This window comes from Stomoxys calcitrans, chromosome 3 (genome assembly GCF_963082655.1).
Source record: "Stomoxys calcitrans chromosome 3, idStoCalc2.1, whole genome shotgun sequence".
Taxonomy (NCBI): Eukaryota; Metazoa; Arthropoda; class Insecta; order Diptera; family Muscidae; genus Stomoxys; species Stomoxys calcitrans.
Genome location: NC_081554.1, coordinates 73195414 through 73209474, shown reverse-complemented (window position 1 = coordinate 73209474; position 14061 = coordinate 73195414). Strand labels below are relative to the sequence as shown.

At 37.2% G+C, this 14061-nt stretch overlaps 1 protein-coding gene across 5 annotated transcripts in view; it reads left to right on the top strand.

The window, feature by feature from the left end:
* The first annotated feature begins 4560 nt into the window (after positions 1 to 4560).
* The window catches only part of LOC106091812 (dnaJ protein homolog 1), a 172500-nt gene continuing 162999 nt past the window's right edge, over positions 4561 to 14061 (top strand). For 2 of the 5 annotated variants that reach the window (XM_013258483.2, XM_013258477.2), the window contains exon 1: positions 4561 to 5071. The gene's annotated coding sequence lies outside the window, so the exon portion shown is untranslated. Of the gene's footprint in view, positions 5072 to 6381; positions 6535 to 14061 lie in introns of those variants that run through there. The other 3 variants (XM_013258478.2, XM_059364445.1, XM_013258479.2) reach the window with 3 other exon arrangements.

Below are 14061 nucleotides of genomic sequence, written 5' to 3'. Positions count from 1 at the left end.
AAATTAAAAGATTTTGTATCCCTCCAAACACCAAGAAAAGAGCAATGATCGGTTTTTAAGTGTTCTAATGGAGTCATACTCATCAGAGAGCTACGATGGAACCAACGCCGTTAAGGAGGGAAGATGTTGCCATGGGATTTAGTGGGTCTAGCTAGGCAGTTAAACAAGTGACGCACAGTGGGGTTAGAAAAATTAGTACAAATTAGTTTGCCAATTGTGAACGGATACGGATATCTTCAATGATAACACAGTGTCGGTAGCCGCCACAAGACCAAATAGAAAGCTCCCTTAGCCTCGCATAAGTGGTCGCAGCAATTTGTCTAGCCACAATATCCAAAAGCATTAGTCCAAGGTTCCTTTGTCAGCAAACCGAGTGCTGCCGACAAGGTACTTGAGAACGTTGTTTCGACTTTGGTGTACGGTGATGGCATGTAAAGCTGTTGTAGTCCCATGCAGCCTTCAAAATGCATGCTGATGCTCGGCGAATGGAAACTGTCCAACGGGAGGATCGGAAGGAGTAGTCACTCATGCGTCTTAGCTACTGATGAAAGAAGACAGAGCGGTCTGTACGACTTCCCATTGCTCGTGTCCTTTCCAAGTTTCAGTAGCGGGGTCACACAGTACATCTTCCAAACATCGGGTACTATAATAGTGTTCAGACAAGCAGATCTAGATTCTTCAGCATCAGAGTAGCGATTCCGTCTGAGATCAGCGCCTTGCGCGACTTGTGCACCACGGATGCCATTCGTAGCTTCGTGCATTGTAAATTGTGATAGCTGTCCACCGGCACGGAGATCACGGATACAACGAATGGCTTCCCTTCTAGCCTTGTCACTCTCGGGCCAATAAATTGACGTTTATGTAAGAAAAATTCCTCACAAGTATCGCCAGCATTTTTTATTTCAAAACAATTGTTTCCCCTGAGCAACCAAAACAAAAATCAGCTGTTGTTCTGCAAATTTTTACTGGACGACTTCCCGTTGGACGTTCTTTAACTTGCAAATTTTTTTAAAGAATTTTTACCGCAAAAGTACTCGAACAGATCTAATGTTCTTTCATTTTTGTCAAGGTGGACCACAACACTTTAAAGAAAAATTTGCCCATGAACATTCCGTTAAGGAACAGGGGCAAACTACTCACATATTAATAAACGCTGTCCCTTTCAAGTTTTTAGCTCAATGATAAGTGGTCTCCTTTTTATAGCCGTGTCCAAACGGCGTGGCTCCTACTCTCCTGCAAATTTTTACCGCAAAAGTACTCGAACAGACCTAATGTTCTTTCATTTTTGTCAAGGTGGACCACGACACTTCAAAGAAAAATTTGCCCATGAACATTCCGTTAAGGAACAGGGGCAAACTACTCACATATTAATAAACGCTGTCCCTTTCAAGTTTTTAGCTCAATGATAAGTGGTCTCCTTTTTATAGCCGTGTCCAAACGGCGTGCCTCAATGCGACACCTCTTTGGAGAAAAGTTTTTAAATAGCATAGTACCTCAAATGTTGCCAGCATTAGGAGGGCATAACTGCCGCTGCAAATATTTTCTGATGTTCTCGCCCGGATTCGAACCCAGGTGTTCAGCGCCATAGGCGGATATTCTAACTGACCGACTGTTTCTAGCTGTTCGCATGAGACCACCTTTTTAAATCCACCTTGGTTATACAGGATTTCTAATGCGTCTTAAGCTGCTATCAGACGATATAAATTTTGCATATAACATGGCATTATACCCTACACCACTACTGTGGTACAGGTGAATGACTTATTGAATTTGTTTGTAACACCCAAAAGGAAGAGATGAACCCATTGATAAGTATACCGATCGATTCAGAATCACTTTCAGATTCGAATTTGGCTATGTCCGTCCGTTTGTCTGTCCGTCGTCTTCAAATTTATTACAGGCATGTTTTTCGGTCTAGAGACGAAGCCTATTGAAATTAGAAATAATCGGTTCAGATTTGGATATAGCGCCCATATATATGTTCGTCCGATTTTCAGTAATAATGCAATAAAATGGTCATTCGCTAACCGATTTTCTCGAAATTTGGCAGGTGAATTTCGTGGAAATCGGTCGAGATTTAGATATAGGTCTCATATATATATATATATATATATATATATATATATATATATATATATATATATATATATATATATATATATATATATATATATATATATATATATATATATATATATACATCGCTCCTATCACTCCTAGAGCCACTGCAAAAACATTTGATTGTTGTCAAATTTCGCTCGCGAAACAATTAAGAATTAAAGCGAAAGCAGAATAGAATAATAACCCTAAAGGCTCTATTACACGGCATGTTGTTGGCTTATTTAGCACAAACGAAACTAACATATGAAAATCACTTGGACTTCTTCATCGGCAAGGGCTGTCGCCTCAGTGTATAACTCACTGCTACAACAACAACAACAACTTTTTAAAATACCACATGACATTTTTTTCGATTAGAGCCTGCTCTATTTTTTCTGACAAAAGCATAAAGAAATCAGCTGTTTTTGTTGTCAGTCGAATAAAAGCAACCCCAAATGAAATTGTTTTCACCAATTTATGTTTTAACCAGCCTTTTACACAATTTTAACAATGATTACGCATTAAAAATCAGATTTTGCTCAAATTTTTAGGTTATGTCATACGAAAATAACACACAGTTGTGATAGTAAACATGACAATTTTTACAAACATTTTCAATTACATGTGTATACAAAAATTGGCATGTCATAAGACATCTACACGCCGTGTAATAGCGCCTAAAGTCGTGATTTTCTTATGAATTGTGAGATCTCGTGGTTCGTGATTAGCGTTGTGAGTCGCTATAAGGATTTTAATTCAATCACGCTCACCCACGAATCCCTTGACTCACGCGTGACACGACTAGTCGCGATTCACGGGCACACCTCTAGTATGTAGCTCCACATTTACACCTCTAGCATTGAATTCAGCGTAATATTTTGCTTGCGGCAAGAACTTAGATAACTCTTATTTAACTATTCTCACAAGCGCCATCAACCAGTCTATTTGCGAATTTCAACATCGTTATCTGTCTGTAATTTATCTATGTTAATCTCTTCTGGGATCTAAACCATTCATATTTACAACACACCCTGTTGTGTGTGGGATGTGATAATGCAGTGGCTTTTCAGTTTGCAACGAAATTGGCAGTTGTTATTCAACTTCCATATGACTGGCAGCAAAGAGTTGTCCATTAACTTATATTTACAACATTGAATATTAATAACTCTTTTTAGTAGCGTATTGTTCGTTGTCATTTGTTGTTATTCAATGATGCCGAAAAAAATCAATGCTTACAACGTCACCCTGTAACACAAAGCAAAAGGAATACTTTTCTTGGGATGTGCCGATAGATGGCGACAAAACATCACTTAAACAGTGTAGCGTAATTTAAATCAAAATTACCAATTGGGTTGGACTTTGATTTTTCTTTGGTATATGACAGTGGCTGGCAAATACACGCACACTATTGCACAAATTTGTGTACGTGCACAAGAACGTAAGCCCATGGGCTTGGAAATATTGAAAAATGAGAAATATTGGAAATATGAGCACTCATATTGGGTTCAGGCCAATCGTTGGGGAGGGAAGACATTTTTATAATTTTTTTTTATAAAAATTAAGTGCTTTGGTGGCCAATCTGGTAGCGAGCTCGACCTCCATCTCTATTACTGCCGCTTATTATAAGCGCTGCGGTGGCTCTGTAGAGTATCGCTGTTATTATCTACCTATCTTAAATTTTGTTAGGATCTAAACCAATGACGTTTGGAGGAGGCATAGTACAATGTCTCGAGTTGTTGCAAATTAATATTGTAGTGGGTGAGAAGAATCTTCAAAGAGTTTAACGTTCTTAGGAGAAATTTTTAGGTCATTTCATACCTAAATTTCTCTGAAGATTATATCCGCGTTTACACTGCTCCTTAAATCCAGATTTAATGGCTCGATCATCTGTTTTCCCTTTATAAAATCATCTGACGATAGCCTTAAATCCAGATTTAATGGCTCGATCATCTGTTTTCCCTTTATAAAATCATCTGACGATAGCCTTAAATCCAGATTTAATGGCTCGATCATCTGTTTTCCCTTTATAAAATCATCTGACGATAGCCTTAAATCCAGATTTAATGGCTCGATCATCTGTTTTCCCTTTATAAAATCATCTGACGATAGCCTTAAATCCAGATTTAATGGCCAGTGTAAACGGGGTTTAAGGTTTCAAAATATTTTGGTTAGGGTATAAAATACATAAGCATACAACAGAAGATAATATAAATACTTCAACTTCGGCCCACACCATTATACTTGACACACCACTAGCATAACTGAGAGCGAGGTAGCAAACTAAAAGAGAGATCAGATCACGAAACAACTGAGCTTATCGACAAGAGCTTTGGCGCTCGCTGTATCATTGCAAACAGCTGTTAATCTCAAAATTTTTGATAACTTAAATTCATGTGTTGGTGGGGCTTCCACTGCGATATAGATACAGAGTATCTCATATTGCCTCATACATAACACACTTGAATGCTTTTCGATTTGCGTCAGAACCGTGCGCGCTCTCCACACGAACGAACCTCTTTCTTGTTTTCTTCTGCATGCCTGAGGCGGTAGATTTTACCGTATTCTTCATCAACATCAGTAGTAGTCGCCGTCGTTGTTGTACGTCTTTTTGAAACAAAACGAAACGATTTTTAAAAGCAACAAACACACACACACACAAATTAAATAAGAAAAAAATAATAATCAAAAAAATTCGTATAAAGTTGTGAAAAACACAGAAAAAAAGGTTTATAAAATAATTAAGTGAATTTAATAAGCAGATATATCTACCTACAATTGTTCAGTTATTAAGATTTCAACTTATTATATTAGTAGTGAAAGTGTCGACAGTCATCTTTAATTTCGTTCAAGGAATACGGCAATTTGAATTTTGTTGCTTTAAATAGAATTTGAACCATTTCTGTGGGCCGCGTGAGCCAACAAACAGCGGTGTGAAAAATTAACGAAACGTGTGCGAAAGAAATTAAGCCAAGTAAGCTGCTGAATGAATGGTTCTTTCTATAAGATTTTTTGGTGGTTGTGTAAAAATCAAGTGGGGGCAAAACGAAAAAAAAGAAACGAGCACAATGTTCAAGTTTTAATACTATAAAAATAAATGATAAAGTGTTAATATTTTATGATTTCTTCTCACAAAATCAATGAAATAAGTGTTGTTGTTGTTTTGTTTTGCTTTTTTTTGTTTTTGTTACTTGGCCATTAAGTTAGTGTGAGTGTTTGGGGCAAAAGTGGGAGCATGAGATCGTGAATCTGAATAAGAGAGTGAGAGTGGGAGAGAGAGAGAGAGAGAGACAGAAAGGCATGTTAAGAGCGCTTGGCGCTTAAGTGTAGGGGGAAAAAGCAAATATTTAAATGTGTATTAGTGAATTGGGTGAATGAGATGTGCGTTGCTTGCGCGAATTTCGGTTTTTATATGAATCTTGCTTGATTTTATATAAATATAAGTTTGTATATAAAAATATCTACATACATATGTATGTATGTATGCAGTATGTGCCATACGTAAAAATTTTTGGTTCATACATACATACATATGTGTGTAAATGTATAGCGATATTTTTGTATCTTTTTTTGGAAGTATTATTATTTCACCTTCAGAACACAGTACACACATAAATCCAATGGCCAACGCCAACAATAACAATTTATGTATGTTTGTGCATGCATACCTACATACATATGTACAAACTTACATGCATACCTAATGTAAAAAAATTAACAAACAACAACAACAAAAACAGCTAAAATCAAGATCGTCATTGTGTCTGCCATATGTGGTCAAAAGTTTGTGTGAAGTCTTAAAATAAGAAAATTGAAGAATAAGAAAATACATAACAACGGAATGAAGGAATGAATATACTAAACCAAACAAAAATAAAACAAAAAATTTAAATTGACGTATGCGAACGAACAATAACAACACTAACGATAGCACAATAACAACATCAGAAAATTCTAAGATCATCAACACCAAATTACATACCAAGAAAAGAGAAAATTAATATAACCTCTCTCCCCCCCTTTACCACTCACAATCTTGCTCTCTCTTTTTTAATGGTCGTACTTTGTAAAGAAGCGTTAAAACAATTGTACAATTGTTTATAAAACAAGCATTCTTATCTACCAAATACTCGGTTACACTTCTCTCTATCCGTTTTACGGTTTCGATTGTTTTTGTTTGCACATACATACATACGCACGCACGAGTGTAGGCTATTTAAAAGTTTAAGAAAATCGCGAGTGCTTATATTAAATTATTTATTTTGTTTCTTCACACTTTCTTCTATCTAAAAATAATCGAATATATTTAAACAAAATTAAAACGCAATGGTTTTTTGCTGCTTAAATGAAAATTCAACATTTCCACAACTGTGAACCAATGCAACATTGACTTGAAATCAAATATTTCATTAAAACTTTCCACTGGATATCTTCAAGGTAGGTGTTATATGTTTATATTTTAATTTAGCTATGTTTTTATACCCACCACTGAAGGATGGGGGTATATTCATTTTGTCATTCCGTTTGCAACACATCGAAATATCCATTTCCGACCCTATAAAGTATACATATTCTTGATCAGCGTAAAAATCTAAGACGATCTAGACATGTCCGTCTGTCTGTTGAAATCACGCTACAGTCTTCAAAAATAGAGATATTAAGCTGAAACTTTGCACAGATTCTTTTTTTGTCCATAAGCAGGTTAAGTTCGAAGATGGGCTATATCGGACTATATCTTGATATAGCCCCCATATAGACCGATCCGCCGATTTAGGGTCTTAGGCCAATAAAAGCCAAATTTGTTATCCGATCTTGCTGAAATTTGGGGCAGTGAGTTGTGTTAGGCCCCTCGACATCCTTCGTAAATTTGGCTCATATCGGTCCAGATTTGGATATAGCTGCCATATAGACCGATCCTCCGATTTAGGGTCTTAGGCTGATAAAAGCCACATTTATTATCCGATTTTGCTGAAATTTGGGACAGTGAGTTGTGTTAGGCCCTTCGATATCCTTCGTCAATTTGGCTTATATCGGTCCAGATTTGGATATAGCTGCCATATAGACCGATCCTCCGATTTAGGGTCTTAGGCTGATAAAAGCCACATTTATTATCCGATTTTGCTGAAATTTCGGACAGTGAGTTGTCTTAAGCCCTTTGACATCTTTCTTTAATTTGGCCCTGATCGGATCAGAGTTGCATATAGCTGCCATATAGACCGATCCCTCGATTTAAGGTTTTGGGCCCGTGAAAAGACGCAATTTATTGCCAGATGTCTCGGAAGTTTGGAACAGTGAGTTAGGTTAAGCCCCTTGACATCATTTTGAAATTTGGATCAGATTGGTCCAGATTTGGATATAGCTGCGATATAAACCGATCCTTCAATATAAGGTCTTGCGCCCATAAAAGACGCATTTATTGTCCGATGTCGCTGAAATTTGGGACACTGAGTTGTGTTAAACCCATCGACATTCTTCGTCAATTTGGCTCAGATAGGTTCAGATTTGGATATAGCTGCCAAATAGACCGATCTATCGATTTAAGGTTTTGGGCCCATAAAAGGCGCATTTATTGCCCGATGTCGCCGAAATTGGGGACAGTGAGTTAAGTTAAACTCCTCGACATCTTTCTGCAATATGGCACAGACTGATTCAGATTTGGATATAGCTGCCGTATAGACCGATATCTCGATTTAAAGTCTTGGCCCCATAAAAGACGCATTTATAATCCGATTTCACTGAAATTTGACACAGTGACTTATGTTAGGCTTTTCGACATCCGTGTCGTATATGGTTCAGATCGGTTTATTTTTAGATATAGCTACTAAAAAGTCCAATATTTTGTTATACACAATTGAACAATGACTTGTACTTATTGATATTTGGGCCAAATCGGATCATGTTTCGATATAACTGCTATGGAACATAAGGTATGCAATTTTCACCGGATTTTGATGAAAGGCGGTTTACATATATAGCCGAGGTGGTGGGTATCCAAAGTTCGGCCCGGCCGGTCTATTATTCAGGATTCACTTATAGAAGGTTAGGTCACTTGCGATTGCCTTGATTATACCGCGATGATATGACCATAACCTTTAAACTGTTGTTTACAGAAGAAGTTCTTATGTTTCCTTACTTGGTATCCTCTTTACTTGCTCTGGCAGCTGAATATAACCTATCAAACCAAGCGTGGAGCCAGAATCTTGCACAGGATAATGTAGATGCCCATTGAGGATTTAATTTTAGGTTTTCATACCCACCACCGCAACAGATCGAAATATCAATTTCCGACACTAGAAAGTATATATATTCTTGATTGTCGTAAAAATCTAAAACGATCTAGCCATGTCCAGTGTTTAAAACTAGAGATATTGAGTGGAGACTTTCCAAAGATTCTTTTTATACCCTCCACCATAGGATGGGGGTATACTAATTTCGTTATTCTGTTTGTAACTCCTCGAAATATTCGTCTAAGACCCCATAAAGTATATATATTCTTGATCATCATGACATTGTTAATGGGCGAAATCGGTTCATGTTTTGATATAGCTGCCTTATAAACCGATTTTGGGTCTTGACTTCTTGAGCTTCTAGATAGCGCAATTGTTATCCGACTTGGCTGAAATTTTGCGCGAAATATTTTGATACGACTTCCAACAAGTATACTAAGTATGGTTCAAATCAGTCCATAACCTGATATAGCTGACATAAAAACGATCTTGGGTCTTGACTTCTCGTGCTTCTAGAGGGCGCAATTCTTATCCGATTTGGCTGAAATTTACCATGATGTGTTTTTTATGACATCCACCAAATAGAATAAGTATGGCTCAAATCGGTCCATAACCTGAAATAGCTGCCATATAAACCGGTCTGGGATCTTTACTTCTTAAACCTCTAGAGGACGCAATTCTTATCCGATTTGGCTGAAATTTTGTACAACGGCTTCTCCTATGACCTTCACCATTCGTATCAAATATGGTCTGAATCGATCTATAGCCTGATACAGCTCCCATATAAACCGATCTCTCTATATTACCTCTTGAGCCCCTATAGATCACAATTTTTATCCGATTTGATCGAATTATAACATGATGTAGCTCCAATAGCTATCCAATTCTTATCCATTATTCGCTGTTTGCCCAAAAGCAGATTCCGGTCAAAGAACGCAACAAATGCGATCCATGGTGGAGGGTATATAAGATTCGGCCCGGCCGAACTTAGCATGCTCTTACTTGTTTCAATTCACCTTGTATTTCTCGAACTCAGCATTATTCAGTCCTGTGGTGCCCTTATAAGGCCTTTTTTAACCCATGCTTGAACTATTCGACCCATAATGACGATATGCTCAAATTTTGTAAAATTGCCTCCCTGCTCAGAGAAGAGCAGGGTTTTAGTTTCAGAATAACTCAAATACGGCCTGAAATATCTGTAAATATGAAATATCTTCAAAAGTATGTAACTGGTCCTGTAATCGTCTATTAGATTGTAGATAACAATAGTTTTTTAAGGCTTCTTAGAATCTGGCTATCCCAGGACGTAGATGGTGGATTTTTAAGGTCACACGCCACAATCATTTTGCAAAATTCATAAAGCGTGCCTTTCTACATCGCAACGCACTAAGGGATAAAATCGAAAAACCTTATGAAAAAATTGATGTTTGAGAACGGGCAGAGAGGACTCAAATATGTTTGAAATTTTGAATAATTAGAGCTGAGATGTTAACGAGATCAAGTGCGAAAATTCAAGACCCCAGTTGTAAGGCCTCTAAAGTTGGTCACCTGAGAATTTCGAAAATTTGCCAAATTTTGTTGTTCGAGCTCCACAATTTTTGGTGGTTAGTTTCCAAAAATCCATACAAAAAAGTCCGCTTTACGTCTACACTTTCTCTTCTCGGGGATTTTCGCCTTTTAATTTTTTTTGATTTTTGTCCGAGTCAGGCTTTGAATTTTGCGATTGACGAAGGCATTTGTGGTTCGATTTTCATGTTGATTCATGATTTGGATTGATGACAATCCAATTCTGCAAATCAAAGTTATGCACTTTCGAAGTAAAATGATATTATGGCAGATTTTTTACTAATATGTTCTAGTAAAAGGTCAAAAGACTAAATGGATTTCAATGAAATTGCCATCAATCGAAAGATAATTATCCAGAGAAGCGACAAATATTTACGAAAATTAATTTTCCTTAAAGAAATGCCACAAAATTGAGGAATTAATTTTCAATAAAAGAAGAAGAAGCATAATCACAGCAAACTATTGTTGGTTTTTTTTTCTAAAGCATCCGTTGCGTGTGTGAATGCAAGGCCATAGGTGGGAGTATTAGTGGTGAGAGTAAGAGAAATAGCTAGTAGATGCGCGAGAGGAAGATTATCACTATTTATAGTAGGTCAGGGTGTTGTGGGGATGTGATGGCACTATTTGACAAGTAGTTCAGGCAATAGCTTAAGGCTCGGCTGTGGCGTGCACTTTTTATTGTTGTTTGTATATCTATTGCACATTAGGACAACTACAAGACTAATTACAGTATTGCTCAGTCAAAGTAACTGTGTGGCACTCAGTGAACGAAACAATTGGTCGGTCGTTTAAGTCGAAGAATGATTCTGTGATATAATAACGGGATATGTGGGAAGTCGCCATGTCCACACATGTCCGCTTTGGGATTTTGAGAGGTAATGCGATGAAAGGCGCGATCATGGCAATTTGGTGTCTGAAATTTGTGGTAAAGCTTATATGACATTGAAGGTGACGATCATGCCAAGGAGACGCTCAATTGCTAGTGTTTTACAAGTATACTACGACCTAATTATAAAATATGGATTGAGGGCTCAAAGGGCGTTACTTAACTTTGCATCTGAAATGGCCACTTAAAGTCACGAATCTGAGCGCTAAGTTACAATTTGACAGAACTATAGCCCGATCATAACAACAATGGGCTTAGATTAAAGTTATTTAGAAATGAGGAAATAAACATTTTGGAACAAGCGTCAGCACCGCTCTAAAAATAAATATCCTAAGTTCTACCGATCAAATGAAACGTACAAGAGTAGAGAGCGAACCTGAAATTTAAATATAAAAATTAGCCCCTGAGAGTTCTTCAAAAATTTTCAAGTAGATATGTAGCCTAATAATAGCAATATGGAGTGAAGATAAAAGGTTTATGAGGGTAGAGTACGAATACCATGATTAGACTACGATTAGCAATCAAAGGGAAAATAATGTAGAACTAGAAGAAGACTGAAGATGCAATGTACAACTTTTTGAAGTTTAGCTTGCGCATTACTTTTTACTGGCTGAAAACAGCAGAAAATGTTTGCCTTTTTTTGGAAAAATTACTGCTGTCCCATTTCCAGCAATCTTACTGCTGTTGCAAAATACTTTTATGCATGTTTTAACTACAATTTTTTTTTGAGTGTAACTTTTATTTATAATATTGTGAACACCTATAAGTTTAGATTACAAATGTAAGAAAATGTTTGTCCTGTGTACCGTAAAATTGGGAACAGCGAAGCGTGTTTGGATGAATTATTATACCCTCCACCATAGGATGGGGGTCTAGCCATGTCCGTCCGTCCGTCTGTCTGTCGAAAGCACGCTAACTTCCGAAGAAGTAAAGCTAGCCGCTTGAAATTTTGCACAAATACTTCTTATTAGTGTAGGTCGGTTGGTATTGGAAATGGGCCATATCGGTCCATGTTTTGATATAGCTGACATATAAACCAATCTTGGGTCTTGACTTTTTGAGCCTCTAGAGGGCGCAATTCTTATCCGATTGGAATGAAATTTTGCATGACGTGTTTTGTTATGATATTCAACAACTGTGCCAAGTACGGTTAAAATCGGTCCATTACCTGATATAGCTGCCATATAAACCGATCTTGGGTCTTGACTTCTTGAGCCTCTAGAGTGCGCAATTCTTATCCGATTTTTGTACGGCAGATCCTCTCATGACCATCAACATATGTGTTTATTATGGTCTGAATCTGTCTATAGCCCCATACAGCTCCCATATAAATCGATCTCTCTATTTTACTTCTTCAGCCCCCAAAGGGCGCAATTCTTATTCGATTTGGCTGACATTTTACTCAGGTCTCCAACATATAATATAATTGTGGTCCAAACCGGAGATATCGCTCTAATAGCAGAGCAAATCTTTCCTTTTATCTTTTTTTTTGCCTAAGAAGAGATGCAGGGAAAAGAACTCGACAAATGCGATCAATGGTGGAGGGTATAAAAGATTCGGCCCGGCCGAACTTAGCACGCTTTTACTTGTTTCTATTCTACTCTATTTCGAACTTTAACCCAACTGCTGCCAATAGCTTGTCATCTATGAATGAACACCAATTATTATTCTTTTAACTAGTCTTATAAATCGATTAAATTAAAATTTTTAAATTGATTAAAAATTAAATATAACAAATCTCTTTTAAAAACCAATTTAATAATAGAATCTTATAGAAATTTTCGATTTAATTTTAAATTTAAAAAAAAAAATTAAATATATTTCCTTCCAGATGCTGCTCGGTTAGCAAGATTCAACTGATAAAACTTGTTTGTGATTCAGAAGCAACATTTTCATTCATTTAGCCAAAATCTCAGTTTTTACGTTTCCTTTTGGTATAGACGAGTAAAGATTCTATAACACTAATTAAGATTTATGTTTTGGGAGAATAAAGTTTAAATAGATGGGAAGATAAAAAGGAACATAAAAAAGATAACCATTGCTTAAGTAGTTTAACATTTTTAAAGAATTCAAAAGGTTAGAAAGGTCAATAAACCAGCTTTTATTTTAGGCGACCTCTATGTCAACCAGTATTAGAGATAAATGCTCAGAAAGACATGTTGCTAAAAGCCATTGTCCTCTTCTACAAATGTCTAGAACATTTTTCACTGCTCATATCAATGGATCAGAACTCTGTCCGATTTTGGCTAGATCTTGTTGTTTGAAGGATTAAGTCGATGAAAAGGCCATATAGAGAAAGACATCTCGGAGCTAGGTATTGTAAATTGCCAAAGAAGCACAGAAGTTTAAGGCAATAGAAAATTATTTTTAAGTTCGGCTGAAAGATCAAACGGCCTGTACCAGCCAACTTAGTAAGTACGAATTTTGCCTGTCTATGACCCAAGTTCAATACGTAAATCTAATCCTATTTGGCAGATATTTCGTACAATGATTTTCTACATCCATGTCAAGTTTATAACTCTATAACCATACATAGTTCCCAAGTACACTGATCTCCCGATATCAGTTCTTAAGCCCGCAAAAGGTGCAGATCTTATTTTAAGCAGCAGAAATTTTGCAAAATGATTTCAATTATGACTTCCAACATTCATACTAAGTATGGGCCGAAAACAAATCACAATACTACAAAGTATTCGAGGCTCATAAGTCTGTCATCGTTTTTACTCAAAACACTGAAAAGACTGATAAACCTGAAAGTGAGGTAGGCAATGACACCGGAGAACTTTTAGTTGGGTATAACTGTCATACCTCAAGGGCAGGTCGGTGGAGACAGCATTCCACGAAGTGGTATGAGAAGATGAGACGTCTCTCTAACTAAAGGAGTACGCGATGGTGGCCTGCGTAGATATTGAGGGGCAAAGGCCCGATAGTCGCTGCCCTGAACCGCACGGAGGATAAAGTCTGTCATCGCTTTTACTCAAAACACTGGAAAGACTGTTAAAACTGAAAGTGAGGGAGGTAAAGACGCTGGAAAACTTTAGTTGGGCACAACTGTCATACCTCAAGGGTAGGTCGGTGGAGACAACACTCCACGAAGTGGCATGAGAAGATGAGGCGTCTCTCTAATTAAAGTAGTACGCGATGGTGGCCTGCCTTGATATTGAGTGGCAAAGGCCCGATAGTCGCTGCCCTGAACCGCACGGAGGATAAAGTCTGTCATCGCTTTTACTCAAAACACTGGAAAGACTGTTAAAACTGAAAGTGAGGGAGGTAAAGACACTCGAG